The 14,247-nt window shown below is 37.5% G+C and overlaps 1 protein-coding gene across 10 annotated transcripts in view; it reads left to right on the forward strand.

Moving 5' to 3' along the window:
- The window catches only part of EXOC6 (exocyst complex component 6), a 355,061-nt gene that overhangs the window by 339,341 nt on the left and 1,473 nt on the right, over window positions 1-14,247 (forward strand). The gene's annotated exons all lie outside the window — the stretch shown is intronic.

Below are 14,247 nucleotides of genomic sequence, written 5' to 3' on the forward strand. Positions count from 1 at the left end.
CAGTTGCTTGGTAGACATTCCCACTGGGATGTGTGTCCCACATCCTATGTGGCCAAAGCTGTCAACACATTATCTTCCCTCATTCTCAGATCAGATCTTTTCATGTTCTCTGTTACGGTTGATGGCATCACTCTGCCATGCCCCACATTCAATCATCATGGCCTAGGGAATTTTCCTCCTAAATATTTCTCAAACCCATCCTCTTCTTTCCTTCTAATTACCTGCCTACTACCTGTCCATCCTCCTCTCTCTCCCCCCATAAGCACAACTGTTTCTCATCTTTGTGCCTTTTCTTATGCTGTCCCATTTGCTTGAAATACCACTGCCTTTCTCTTGATTAACTCCTTTTTTAAAAAGATTTTTATTTAGTTATTTTAGAGAGAGAGAAAGCTCAAGTGGGGGGAGAAGCAGAGAGAGAGAGAATCTCAAACAGACTCCACGCTGGGTGTGGTGCCTGACACAGGGCTCAGTCTCACAACCCTGAGACCACAACCTGTGTTGAAACCAAGAGTCAGACGCTCAACCAACTGAGCCACCCAGACGCCCCATGATTAACTCCTTTTTGAGACTCAGTTTAGGTACTACCTCAGATGCCTTCTCGGGTTTACCTCTCACCCCCCAAACAAGATTGGATGCTCTAATAATAGCCTGTACATAACTCCATCAGTGTAATTAGCATTTTAGTTCATAATTAGGCTTTTGTGAATATCTCTTCCATTACACTGAAGAACTCCTTGAATCCAAAGACTGGGTCATCATCATCTTTTCATTGCTAGTGTCAAATTGAGTGCTTGTCACATGCAAATATGACCCCTTCATTTTACAGAACAGGAAGTGGAGACCCAGAGTTTATCACTCCCTTAAATGAACAATTCAAAATGAAAGTAGTTTGATTAAAAAAAAAAAATTTTAAAACTGAGTTGGGAGGGAATTTAGTAGGGCATGGGATACGTACACTATTGGTGTCATAAGAAACAGTACTTTTTTCCAAGTGAAATATAATTGGATAAGCAAATAATATCCATAGAATATTGATTAGGTGAGGCATTGGAGGGGCTTGATTTTTCCCAAGTGGTTACAGTTTCTAACATTCTGAAGCACTGTGACCAAGTAGCAGGTATTTAAAAATTATTCTTAAAAAAGGGGTGCCTGGGTGGCATAGTCGGTTGAGTGTCCAACTCTTGGTTTCAGCTCAGGTCGTGATCTCGGGGTCCTGAGATTGAGCCTAGTGTCAGGCTTTGTGCTCAGCATGGAGTCTGCTTGAGATTCTCTCTTCCTCTCCCTTAGCCTCTACCCCTGCTCTCTCTCGTGCACTCTCCCTCTCAAGTGAATGAATAAAGCTTTTTTAAAAAATTATTCTGGGGACACCTGGGTGGCTCAGTTGGTTAAGCGGCTGCTTTCGGCTCAGGTCATGATCTCAGTGTCCTGGCATCGAGTCCTGCATCAGGCTCCTGCTTCTCCCTCTGCTGTTCCCCCTGCTTGTTCTTTCTCTTCCTCTCTCTCTCTGACAAATAAATAAATAAAATCTTTTAAAAAAAATAAAAAATAAAAAAATTATTCTGGAAAAAAAGAAAAACTGACTCATTCTAAGTTGTAGTGTTTGTTGAGTGTTTCCTTAAAATCATTGAATACTCTGTTATTACCCCAGAGTCTTATTAAGAATGAAATTCCTTTTATGGTGCACCTGGCTGGCTCGGTCTGTAGAGCATGCAGCTCTTGATCTCAAGGGTGGGAGTTTGAGCCCCAAGTCGGGTGTAGAGATTACTTAAATAAATAAAACTTTAAAAGTATTTTATTAGGGGCACCTGGGTGGCTCAATCGATTAAGCGTCTGCCTTCAGCTCAGGTCATGATCCCAGGGTCCCCTTCTTCCTCTCCCTTTGCTGCTGCCACTCCCCCTGCTTGTGATCTCTCTCTCTGTCAAATAAAATCTTAAAAATACATATATTTTTAAAAATTAATTTATTTTCAACCAATCTGTAAATATTTAATACTTCCAACTTTCTTACCTGTTTGTTATCCCTCTCTCCCCTTCTTTGTCCTCCTAATTATCAACAAACTTTACCCCCTCAACTGTTTTGAGGGTGCTGGGCCAAGTTCTGTTTTATGTATTACAAGGAAGAAACTCTTATGGCTTGAGTTTTTTCTGATGACCTGATGTACAATGTTAATGCAAAGTGTCAGTGGAAACAATTATTTTAACAGGATGACACAGCCTATTTTGCTTACAGATGTCCTAACTTCCTGTTTAGGTTATCCAGAGGTCAGGTAGGGATTTCTTTTTGCACTCCCATTATACAGATTCATATCATTCAAGCATTGTAGGACTTAGATCACAATCTATTTAATTCCACTGGCTGCATTCATCTTCCCAAGAAGATAAGTCCTTCCCCTCCTGTTTTTATTTAGTTTCTCTTTTTATATTTTAATTCTGTAACCTGTAGTGAAGGTGTGACGCCAGTGGGTCTTTACCCATAGATGCTTTTTAACTAAGCTTCATCTTAAAGTTTGTTGCCCATTTTGAAGTTCATGTGGATACCTGCATTAGTCAAATTGTCACAGTGTTGTCACTGTTCCCCTGCCCCAGAAGTCTAATAACTAAGCACTCAGGCATGCATCAAGCCCCAGAGGAAGCCATGGCTACCTGCTGTGTACTCTTACCTAGTAAATCAGCTTCAGTGTATTTGATAACTGCCCTTTTTTTCAAATTTAATTATGCCTTGAGGCTGTGGAAAAACTGAATTTATCTGTTGAACCAAACTAAGCAGCAAGTGTTCTGACATGTTTATTGAGCAAATTAATATACCCGACAAAAGGGAATTACATATACAATCAGGCTTGGAAGTAACTGGATAATTAAGGGTTAATAAATTGTCTAGCATAAAAGAAGTGCCTTTTAGATTCTGGAAAAGTAAACTAAATACATACCTTTTAAAATTGTTTGAATAAAGATTACAAAATCTTTATTTTTAAGATTTGGAAGAAAGATGAATGAGGATCCATTCCCCCTTAAATACAAATACTCAGTGAGATAGTGTAATATTCTTTGTCTTAAATGGAGACCACAGAGATTCTTATTTTCTGTATTTCCATCATGCTAAGTATGGTAGTCTAGCTAACTCTTCATTCCTTGGGAACCCATGGCAAAATGGTAATACACCTATATTTATATTTTAGGACATAAAACTGAGACCGTATCTCTAGAAAGCAGAACAAATGAGATACACATCTGAAATTAAATTCCCCATTTCAGCAGAGTAAGTCTAGTTATGCAGTGACTGGAACAGGGTCTCCACTTTTGTCACTGCCTTACTAAGGTATTACCATAGAAACTATCCTCCTTTTCCTCCTGTAGTTGTTGGAATTTAATGGTCTTGGTTTGTTTTATTTATCTCAAATGGCCTGAGTTCCATTTTAAAGAATATAATGATAAGATGACTCTAGGGGCGAAGTATCTGATTTTAATTTTAGTTTAGCTTTGTCTTTTCAAAAGCCAAAAGTCTGTATTTATAACTAATGGCAAATTATAAACTATACATTACTTGACTTACTAATATTTTAGAGTAAAACATATGTGACTGATTTTGTTGAAGACGAAATTAATCCATCTGTTAGATTCTCCAAGCTTTCATTTGCCTTATTTTAAATCACAACTGTGGGGAGGAGGGGAGAGAAACATCCACTTAGATTCACAAATTTTTAAAAAGTGGTTATTAAAAAATAAAAAAAAGTGGTTATTCCCTCCCTCTTTCTCTTCTTACCAATTAAAGTTTATTTAAAGGAGTACATAATGAAGCTCCAGCCTAGTCTAGCGCCCTTCATTCAAGCAAGTACTATATCCTGGAGTATAGACACATTGTATATTAATTTTTCTTCATTGGCTAATCATATTATCTTCCTTCATTGTTCTAGGTCTTACACAATTTATACAAACAGATCTTATTTCTCCATAGCTTTGTTAAAGCAAAATGACTTACAGAGAGAATTAAAAGTCTAGTAAATACCTCTCATCATGAGATTCAGGGTTTGATTTTCTGAGTATTGGAAGTAAGAGCTTTATTGGTGAAGTAATTACATAAACTACTTGTTACATAAGTGTGGCAGATGACATAATGAATCTGGACAGAAAATTGAATGTATGACCTGGGAATGTTTATTTAACATGTTTGATGGTGGCATCACTGGTTTACAAAAGGTAATCTCGGGAGCAGAACTTTGGTTGTGAAATACTTTTAGTGCATTCTATAGTCAATAAATAGACCAGTCTAGCTTTCAGAATAATTATAAGGTGTCACTAAAAATTCAGAGATGTTTTAGTTATTAATAGTTCACATTAAAGTAAATAACATGGCTATCTTATTAGTATATAAGATGTGAGTTCAGCATAGACTTATAAAATTCTGTGTCACAAGGTAACATGTACAGTCCATCTCAACATACATTTACTTGGTGCCTACTATATACCAGATACCGGGCCAAATGTGAAGATACAGATATAAGCAACACAAATTGCCAGCGTTGAGGCACTTACAAAGTACATTATTAGGAGGAAGTAAAGGCACTTCAACTGTTGGGATACTGGAAAGAGACTGGGCTGAAATAGCAGTGAATCACCCAATCTACAAAAGGAATTGATATTTAATTCTTTAATGGGTTGGTAGACACATCAATATACTGTGAAAAATCCTGTGATAGAGATGTGGCAGGAGCTCTGAGGACATGAAAGGAACAGAAAACCCAACCCAAGCCCTGGGGGGCTTCTTGAGAGAGGCAGGATTTAAATTTTAAGAAATTTAAATTTTATGGAATAAATAAGAGTTACCTGGGTGATGAAGGAGGGGAAGGGGACTCCACACAGAGGAAAAGAAAATGAGCAACATCCTGGGGGTCATCATGGTATTTAAGGGAATTCCTTGTTTAGGAGCTTAAATTACAAGGCAGGAGAGGAAGCCAAAAGGTTGACCTTGTAAGGGCCAAGGGTCAGCATCCCGAGATGGGCCACTTTGACATGAACATTATTTTGGGCTAAAAGCAATCAAAACCCAGCAGATACAGGAAAAGCTCCTTGCCTCCCCCTCAGCTGCCTCCTTGTACCAGGAAGAGAACTATTAACAGACTCCCTTTTACCTAAGAAACTTCTCTGCATAATCGGGCAACATTTGTTTTCCAAACATCTCCTTTTACCTTCCTGCTAATGGTCCTTCTTCCCTTTGTATCCTCAGACCCTACTGCTATCTCTAGCTCATTTAAGCTTCATGTTGCCTCATTGTCTTTGGAATTTCCATGTCTGTGTAGATTCTCCATAGGTAAGCTATTAAATTTAATTTTCTCCACTTAATCTATCTCATTGCAATTTGATTCTTAGTCCAGTTAGGAGGACCTTGAAGGGCAGAGGAAATTCTTTCTCCCCAACAATCTGGATTAGGTGCAAGATCCCTTTGCATTTCATGTTAAAGAACTTGAGATTTATCTTGAAGAAGTTGGGAAGCCATTGACTGTTTTAAGTAAGTGAATGGTATGATCACATTTGTATTTTAGCTGGATCTCTCTGGCAGCAGTGTGGAGATTGATGGATCTGGGGTATTAGAAGGGAGAGGCAGAGCAGGATAGGTGATACCAAAGGCCCCAGGGTAGAGATTATGATACCTGAACTAGGATAGTAGTAGTAGTAGGGATGGAAAGTAGGAAGCAAGTGAATTCAAGAAATATTTAGGAAGTTAAGTTGGCACAATTTGACAACAAGTTAGATACCAGAGTTGTGAAAGAGAGGAGTCAAAACAGACTGAATGATGGGATGCCGCGGTGGCTCAGTTGGTTGAGCATGTATCTCTTGATCTCAGTTCAGGTCTTGATCCCAGGGGTGTGAGTTCAAGCCCCACATTGGGCTCCATACTGGGCATGGAGCCTACTTAAAAACAAACTAACAGACAAACAGGGTACCTGCTGGTCTCAGCCAAAACAGACTGAATGCAGATTTCTCGTTTGGGTAATTAGGTAAATGCTATTGTTCAGTATGTAACCCACCTTTTAATATCAGGAAGCTGAATTAGGTATTCTCATGACTGAAGAAAAACAAGCCAAGTATATATGTAAAGGTATTAATAAAAATCAAAATCATACTTAACTATTTGAGGTAAATGTACCTGAGGAAACTATGAAATTTTCTTTCCTGTTTTGGATAATTATAGGGATTTTGCTTTTCATAAATAGAGGCTAGAAAAATTCTTGATAATAATTTTATTAACATATTTCAGCATTTATAAAGAACTTTTAGGAAACTTTAGTTAAATATCTATTGTTATTTGGGTTTAAATATATAAGTAATTTAAACCCCAATTGCCAAGAATTATTTTAAAACTCAACCATATAAGATGTTAATTTCTTATGTTACTAATGGAGAGTCAGAAGATCCTCTTAAAAGCTTATGTAACAAATTCTACTCCCAGGTATATACCCAAGAAAAATAAAAACATATCCACACAAAAACTTGTACGTGAATGTTCACAGCAGTATTTATCGTTCATAATAGCTGAAAAACGGAAATAACCCAGATGTTCATTAACTGATGAATGGATGAACAAAATGTGGCATATCCATACAATAGAATATTATTTGACAATAAAAAGGAATGAAGTAATGACATATGCTTCAACATGGATGGCCCTTGAAAACATCATGCTAATTGACAGAAACTTGTTACAAAAGACCACATGTTATATGACTCCTGTTTGGAGAGTGACTGCTGATGGTATGGGGTGATAAAAATGTTCTAAAATTGTTGGAGATGGCTGCACAACTCCATGAATATATTCAAAACCATTGATTTGTACACTTTAAATGGATGAATTGTATGTGAAATACATTTCAGAGCTGCCTTAAAAATTTTTGTAAAAGTAACAGAACAAGAAATAGCAGTTTAATTATATTAAAGTTATAAAAGCAAAAACAGAGAACAATTGTGATAGCAATCAAAAAATAGGAAGGTTGTCTAAGTAAGGTAAACTGTCATATGTGATACCTGCAAGCTGATAAATCAAAAATTAGAAAAATAAGTGTATTTAGAGACACTGAATTAAACAGAAGGAGTTAAATGTGATTGCTTCTAAGAATGGGAAGGGTGGGGCAGGGGACTTTGGTTTTTATGATTATTAACCATGTATTACTTGGTAAAATTAATTTTTATAAATTAACCACAGAAAATCATACATATGTATGTATTTGTATGCCATTTTAGCCATGATAGTGACCAAAAAATTAAAGATAAAGCAAATGTGGATGTGTATAAATCTGATTATGTAAATTCCATTTTTTGCCTCTTTTCCCAAATTCCAAACCGACCCAAGGAGTTTATCTAGGAGTACTACATAGCTTACCATCAAAAATACTTTGAGAACATTCTGCTTCTGCTGTGTGCAGTTCACCCTAGTAAAATGACCTGAAGAGGTCGATGCCTTTAAACAGTCTCTACAGAGTGCTGTGCCCAGAGCTTGCTCCTGGTCCTACGTAGTTGGGAGTGGAAAAGCCAGCGGAGAACAGGTTTGGCAAATGGGACATTTGAAGAGGGTAGGTGTGGGTTAGGGGTCATGTGTATCAGAGAGCATGAGGCAGCTTGAGGGCAATTAACACCTGAAGGCAAAAAGTGAGGTGAGTGGAGGCATAATACTGCTTCTTTACAGTTTTTGGCTAGGCCCTTTCTGGCTACTACTTAAACTTCTCTTCTGTGCTTCATGTGGAGTTTTCCATATGTGGTGTTTTCTCAGATAGTTGGAAAGGGGGTAAAGCCAAGAGCTTTAAAAATCATATTGAGCTCATCATTTGATTTCAACATCTATTTAGAAAAAGGACTTGTATTTTCCCCCATTGGGACTGATTTAGTAAGACCCATTTTTCTTGAACCCCAGTGCCTAATTGCTCATATTTCTTCATTAAAGCTGTATTATGGTTTAGGATTTTCATTGCTGTTTACATCTCTGAAGTGCTCTAGGAACCCTTGCATTGGCTTTGTGTTTTGGAGGGAGAGGAAAAATGATCTGCTTTACTTTTGGAATCTGCAAAGCAACTCTGAGGTCCCAGGTGGATTTGGTGTTTGGAAAAGGGAATTTGGGGGACTAAGGTTGACCTGAGCCCCCAGGTCACTGTTCACATTTACAAAAGCAAACCTGGTATCCCCAATTGCTTTTCTCTTGAGGTTGGCTTAGCTTTATTTATCTTCTGTCTTGGGTCACTGCCCCTGAGGTGCTTCAAAAGCAAAACCCAAAAGACTCAAAACAAAGAAAGCTAAACCAGATTCAAGGAAAAAATGACCTGGCACTCTGGGTTCACTTTTACAAAGGCAAAAAGTCACTTCAAGAGTTCCATAGAATGGTTTTAAGTCGGCCTAGATTCATTGTGTCATTTGCACAAAGTGATCTCAACAGATCCAAGACCCCAAGTTTCTTGGATGGAGACTGGGAGTGAGACTTAGGATGAGAAACTGTCAGCAAGCCAGATGCTTTGACACAAACGAATTCTTCAGTGATTCTGAAGTGATTCAACTATTTTGAGCATATAAATGGGACCACCCATGCAACCATATCTTTCCTTAAGCTAAATCTTTTTGTTTGCTGGACACACATAGGGAATGCTGAGGAAGTGAAACTTACCACTCACTTACAGATATTGGCATAAGTCCACTTTATGTTATCAGATTAGTTATGAAGGCTATTTTTGAATCCTTGGTGAAAAAAGAAGTTAGGATACTAATTTTAGATAATCTTATAAATCATGATGAGATAGAACTAAGGCATCTTATTTTGCTATTCATTTTTGCATGATCCATACTTTGCTTACTTCCCAAAAGGAGTTAAGGTAGAATTATTTTACTTGACTATTGGAACAAACCCATTTATAGAACTTAATACCAATTTTCATTATAATATGCCTGACTTTATCCTTTAATAAGTAATTGTAAAATTGCTTTTGAATAATCTAGGGAAGATTTTTGTTTTTGTTCATGTTTGATCTACATCTTTGAATATCAGGTATATTTGTTAATAAATTCACCTGTTGAGACTGTGTCTTACTGTTTATTTACAAGACTGAGAGAGATTTTGTGTAATTAATAACAAATGTATTATTTGTGTACTGCCATCTGAAAGGGAGCAGAGCTTAAGGTAGAGAAGTGAGGTTTTCCATAACTTAGGTTTTAATATTAAGGTTATAGTGCATCCTGTGAAACCTGACCAAATGTGAGAGAGAGACCCCAAGGCTATGATTGTGTGTGGAGTGAAGATGAGTGTCAGTGGTTTTTTTCTCGCACCACTCCACTTTCCTCATCCCTTCCTATCACACTCTGGCTCCAGAGCAGGCATGTTCTTTTTAAACTATTCCAAAGATCAGGGATCATGAGCAGGCATGGGTAGCAGCCTATTAAATGGGCTCATTGCATAACTCTGGCCTGGCATAAGGTTAGGGTAGGACCCAAGAATAATGTCCTAGTTTTGTGTTACATCTTTTACTTCAATAGAACTGTACTTTAACTCGCCCCCCTGTGGCTGATTCTGAATTTTATGCCCCCTGTAACTTCCCTTCCCCCTCCATTCAATATCTCCTATTGTCCAGTTGCCCCTTTGCCCTGTACATGCTTCTCATCTTCCCCAATCCAGCCCCTCTTCCTTGCAGGATTCTTTCTCCTGCAGTCCCTCTGTCCTTCCCTCCCTCTTTCCATCTACCCTTCAATTATTCTCCAAGCAATGAGAAATAAAGCTTCAGTTGATAATAAAAAAAAAAAAAAGAACTGTACTTTAAAAATGTGAAAAAGTGGGATTACATCAAACTGCAAAGCTTTTGCACAGCAAAGGGGACCATCAACAAAACAAAAAGGCAAGCTATCTAATGGGTGAAGATATTTGCAAATCATAGATTCGATAAAGGGTTAATATCCAAAGTATATTTAAAAAAAACTTACACAACTGACTCTCAACCCCCAAGACAATCCAGGACTTGAATAGACATTTTTCCAAAGAAGATACATAGATGGCCAATGGGCACATGAAAAAATGCTAAACGTCACTAATCATCAGGAAAACGCAAATCAAAATTACAATGAGATTTCCCCTCACACCTATGAGAAAGACAAAGAAATAGCAAGTGTTGACAAGGATGTGGAGAAAAGGAAACCCGTGTGCCCTGCTGGTAGGAATGTAAATTGGTGCAGCCACCATGGACAGCAGTGTGGAGGTTCTTCAAAAAATTAAAAATAGAACTGCCATAATATCCAGCAATTCCAGGGCATCTGGGTGGCAGTTGAGCATCTGGCTCAGGTCATGATCTCGGGGTTGTGAGATCGAACCCCACTGTCAGGCTCCGTGCTGGGGGTGGATCCAGCAATCCCACTTCTGGATATTTATCCAAAGGAAACAAAAACACCAATTTAAAGAGATATATGCACCCAGTATGTTCACTGTGGCATAACTTGCAGTCGCCAAGATGTGGAAGCAACCGAAGTGTCTGTCAGTAGATAAATGGATAAAGAAGCTGTGGGAGATATATGGAATATATATATATACATATATATATATAATGGAATATTGCTCAGCCATAAAAAGAAATGAAATCTTGCCACTTGTGATAACATGAATGGACCTAGAGGGTATTATGCTAAATGAAGTAATTCAGAGAAAAACAAATACTGTATGACTTCACTTATATGTGGAATCTAAAAAAACAAGTGAGCAAACAAAACAGAAACAGACTCATAGATACAGGAGACAAACTGTTGGTTACCAGAGTGGGGAGTGGTTTCGGAGTGGGTGAAATAAGTAAAAGGGATTAACAGGTACAAACTTCCAGTTGTAAAATAAATAAGTCACGGGGATGTAATATACAACATCGGATATATAGTCAGTAATATTGTAATAACTTTGTATGGTGACGGATGGTAACTAGACTTACCTTGGGGTTCATTTTGTGATGTATAAAAATATCAAATCACTACGATGTATACCTGAAACCCATGTGATATTGTATGGCAATTATACTTCAATTTAAAGTGAAATAGGACCTTGTAATAATTACAGATGAGGGACACTGATAGACCATTCAGAAATATTAGAGAAAGAATTGCTTCTTTCTCTAGAAAGATCATTTAACTCTTACTTACGTTAGATCCAAGTCTTATCATGAGGGAATCTATTTTCTTTACCAGTGCCCCAGGGAAAAGCCTGGGAGCAGTGGAGGGAAGTCAATTGACTACATTCACTTGCCCTAGTTTGCCCACAGGCCCGCGCTGGCGTTTCTCAGAGAGCTGTGAGCATAAGCCAAAGAAGTCTGTAGGGTGCTTGTTTTTTATACTCTGAAAAGCCTAGGAAAAAGCTCCCGGGTAAACTTGGGATGGTCTGGCATCATCAGTCAGTAAGTTATTTCTTGAATGTCTACTGAGGGGTTACACTCTGCTGTACACACTTCATGCGTTTCCCTGCCTAGCTTTATGAAGTTTGTTTCTATTTACTTATTAAATGCAGTTATTATGCATTTGAAAAATCCTTACACACATGGAAATGAGAAATCAGAATAGGAGGGCAGTGTGCTTCCTGGCCCGATATTTCCTCTGCACCCGTATCCATGCATCCTTTGGGGCACAGACACAGAAATGGTGCTCGAGTCTACAGCCACTGGGTTCGTGGGCTGAGAATAATGAGCAGGCAGTCACTGGCTCCTACAGAAATCAGCAGCTTCTGTCTTAATATTAAATTGATTGTAGCAGGGCGCCTGTGTGGCTTAGTCGGTTACGCGGCTGCCTTTGCCTCAGCTCCTGATCTCAGGGTCCTGGGATCAGGCCCTGGTAGGGTAGGGCTCCCTGCTCAGCTGGAAGCCTGCTTCTCTCTCTCCCTCTGCTCCTTCCCCGTGTTTATGCCCTCTCTCTCTCAAATAAATAAGATCTTCAAAAATAAATAAAATAGATTGTAGCTTCCCTGTATGTTAACTGGAAATTAAATAAAAACATCAAAACATTGTTTCCTTGTTAACTGTCACCTCCCCACTTAAAAAGTAAACTCTAGAGGGCAGGGACCATTTGTCTCATTCAGTACTGCATCTCTAGCCTAGCACAGTAACTAGCACATTATAGGTGGGCAGTCAATATTTGTTGAATGAATAAATGAATCTTACCTAGATCATTAGCCTTTTTTCCACATTGGCAGTGAGTTCCTTAACCATGAATGTTCAACCTTATGCAGATTTCCATAGATATCTACGAGTTAATGATGCACAATGTATATTTCTATAAAATACTAGTGTAAATTTAAAGGCATGTAGATTAGACTTGTTGACATGTAGGCAGTCAGGTTAAATTTTATGGTTCCTGTAATTTCTAGTGATAAGAGATTTGCATATGAGTATCTGACCACATGTGAATATTTCTTTATCTAGGAGAGTCTGTTTTTTTGCTGTTTTGTAGAAGAACCAGTTCTGTATTCACTGTTGGAGTTGGTGTAGGTTTTAAATTCATTAAATAGACGACTCCTTTCCCACCCGGGGGTAGATCAGCCCAAGAGAAAAAGAGACTTATTTTAAGGCCTCTTCCTCTTCCAAATCCCAAAGGTCATGTTGCTAATGCCTTTTGGAAAGAAAGGGAGATTACAGCCGGTGTATTAAGTGGTTACTTTCTGACTGTACGCATGCCCACACATACTTGTGTAAACACACACTTATACCTAAAAGAGGAGTATTTATTATAGAAATTTATTTTAATATATAAATATGTAAACCTTATTTCTAAATCTAGAGTTAATACATCGCCATTGTGGAATATTATGAAAATGAAGAATTCAGTAAGTTACCCATAACCCCACCACACAAATAACAACCATTCTTAACATTCTCGAAAATTTTCTCCCATTCTTTTTTGATGGGTGTTTATGTAATTTTAGTAGGATCGTTTATCACAAGCATCTTACCAAGACACTTAAAATTTTGTGTAAACATCGATTCTAATAACTACATGATACTCATTTTAACCATTCTCTTAATATTGAGATTTGGGCTATTTTCAGGCTTTTCCCCCCACCTTTGGTTTTTTGATAACACAGTTAACATTTTTGAGATTAACATCATTATTCTCTACCTTTATTATTGTTTCCCAAGGTTTGATTCCTAGAACTAGGATTACTGAATCAAAGGGATTGGCCATTTTTGTAGGGTCCTTAAACATGTATTATAAAATCACATTCCAGAGATGTTATGCCGATTTTCATTTTCACTCTCAGTGTGTGTGAAAGTTAACTTTTCCCTCTTTGTGAAAGTTGCTTGTTGCTAAGCAACAGTCAAAAATTACACAGAAGTTAAAATAAATTTTAAACTTTAAATAACTTTTCTTTTCCAGACAGTATATTCTTTTAACATCATTTCAGTGTAGTTTTTGTACCAATATCTTAACTTTTGATATACCCTAGGATGTTGTCCAAAAGAAAATAGAGTGGAACGTCTCTACTAATAGCTGTATATTGGATGGGAAAAGAGTCAGACAAGTCCATTACCTTCCTAAAGAAGAGCTATTTTTTTGTAACCTTTCTTTAGGTTTTAATCACCGAAGAAGTTTTATCCCTCCCAGAGTCCGTGGGTTGGCTCACATATCCTATGAGTAAATACAAATGCTTCCTTCAATTGAAAGCAAAACCAATACACCCTTTACTTATAAAGTGAGTTAAAACAAGAAGAATAATATAAAAACTGAAGGAAGGTAGTAAGTAAAGTATTTAGCTTTCTGAAACAATTCAGATGGGGATAGGAAGTTGGTTTTAAATGGCTTAAAGGAGATTAGGGTTTTAAAGTTGGATAAGGAGTTTGGTGCTTTGGTTTAGGCACGGCATTGCTTTTAAAAGATTACTTCCATATTTGACAACAATTCTAACTGGAGATTATAAAGCAAATAGTCGATTTTAAGACACTACGGAATACAAGAGGGCTTCTTTTTGTTGTTGTTTGTTTATACAAAATGATTGCCTAGAGTTAACAGGCTGAGTCCTGAAGCCCTTATTTCATAATACTGCTGAGGATCTATCACCAGGGAGAATCCAGCAGAGGTTGTTTAATGCACTTAATTGAGATTATCTGAGCTTTTGGTTTAAATTACTTTGGGAAAAGTCTAGGTACAAACAGCTTCTTTGAAAGGTAAACATACTTAACCTCTAAGAAAAAAGGTTCAATTTAAGTTCTTTGAAATTCTTCAAACAGGTAGTAGCACCAACCCTTATTAATTAAATTGGAGTAT

This window comes from Mirounga angustirostris, unplaced genomic scaffold, assembly GCF_029215605.1.
Source record: "Mirounga angustirostris isolate CCGP_5_RB_7025 unplaced genomic scaffold, mMirAng1.0.hap1 SCAF_6, whole genome shotgun sequence".
Lineage (NCBI taxonomy): Eukaryota > Metazoa > Chordata > Mammalia > Carnivora > Phocidae > Mirounga > Mirounga angustirostris.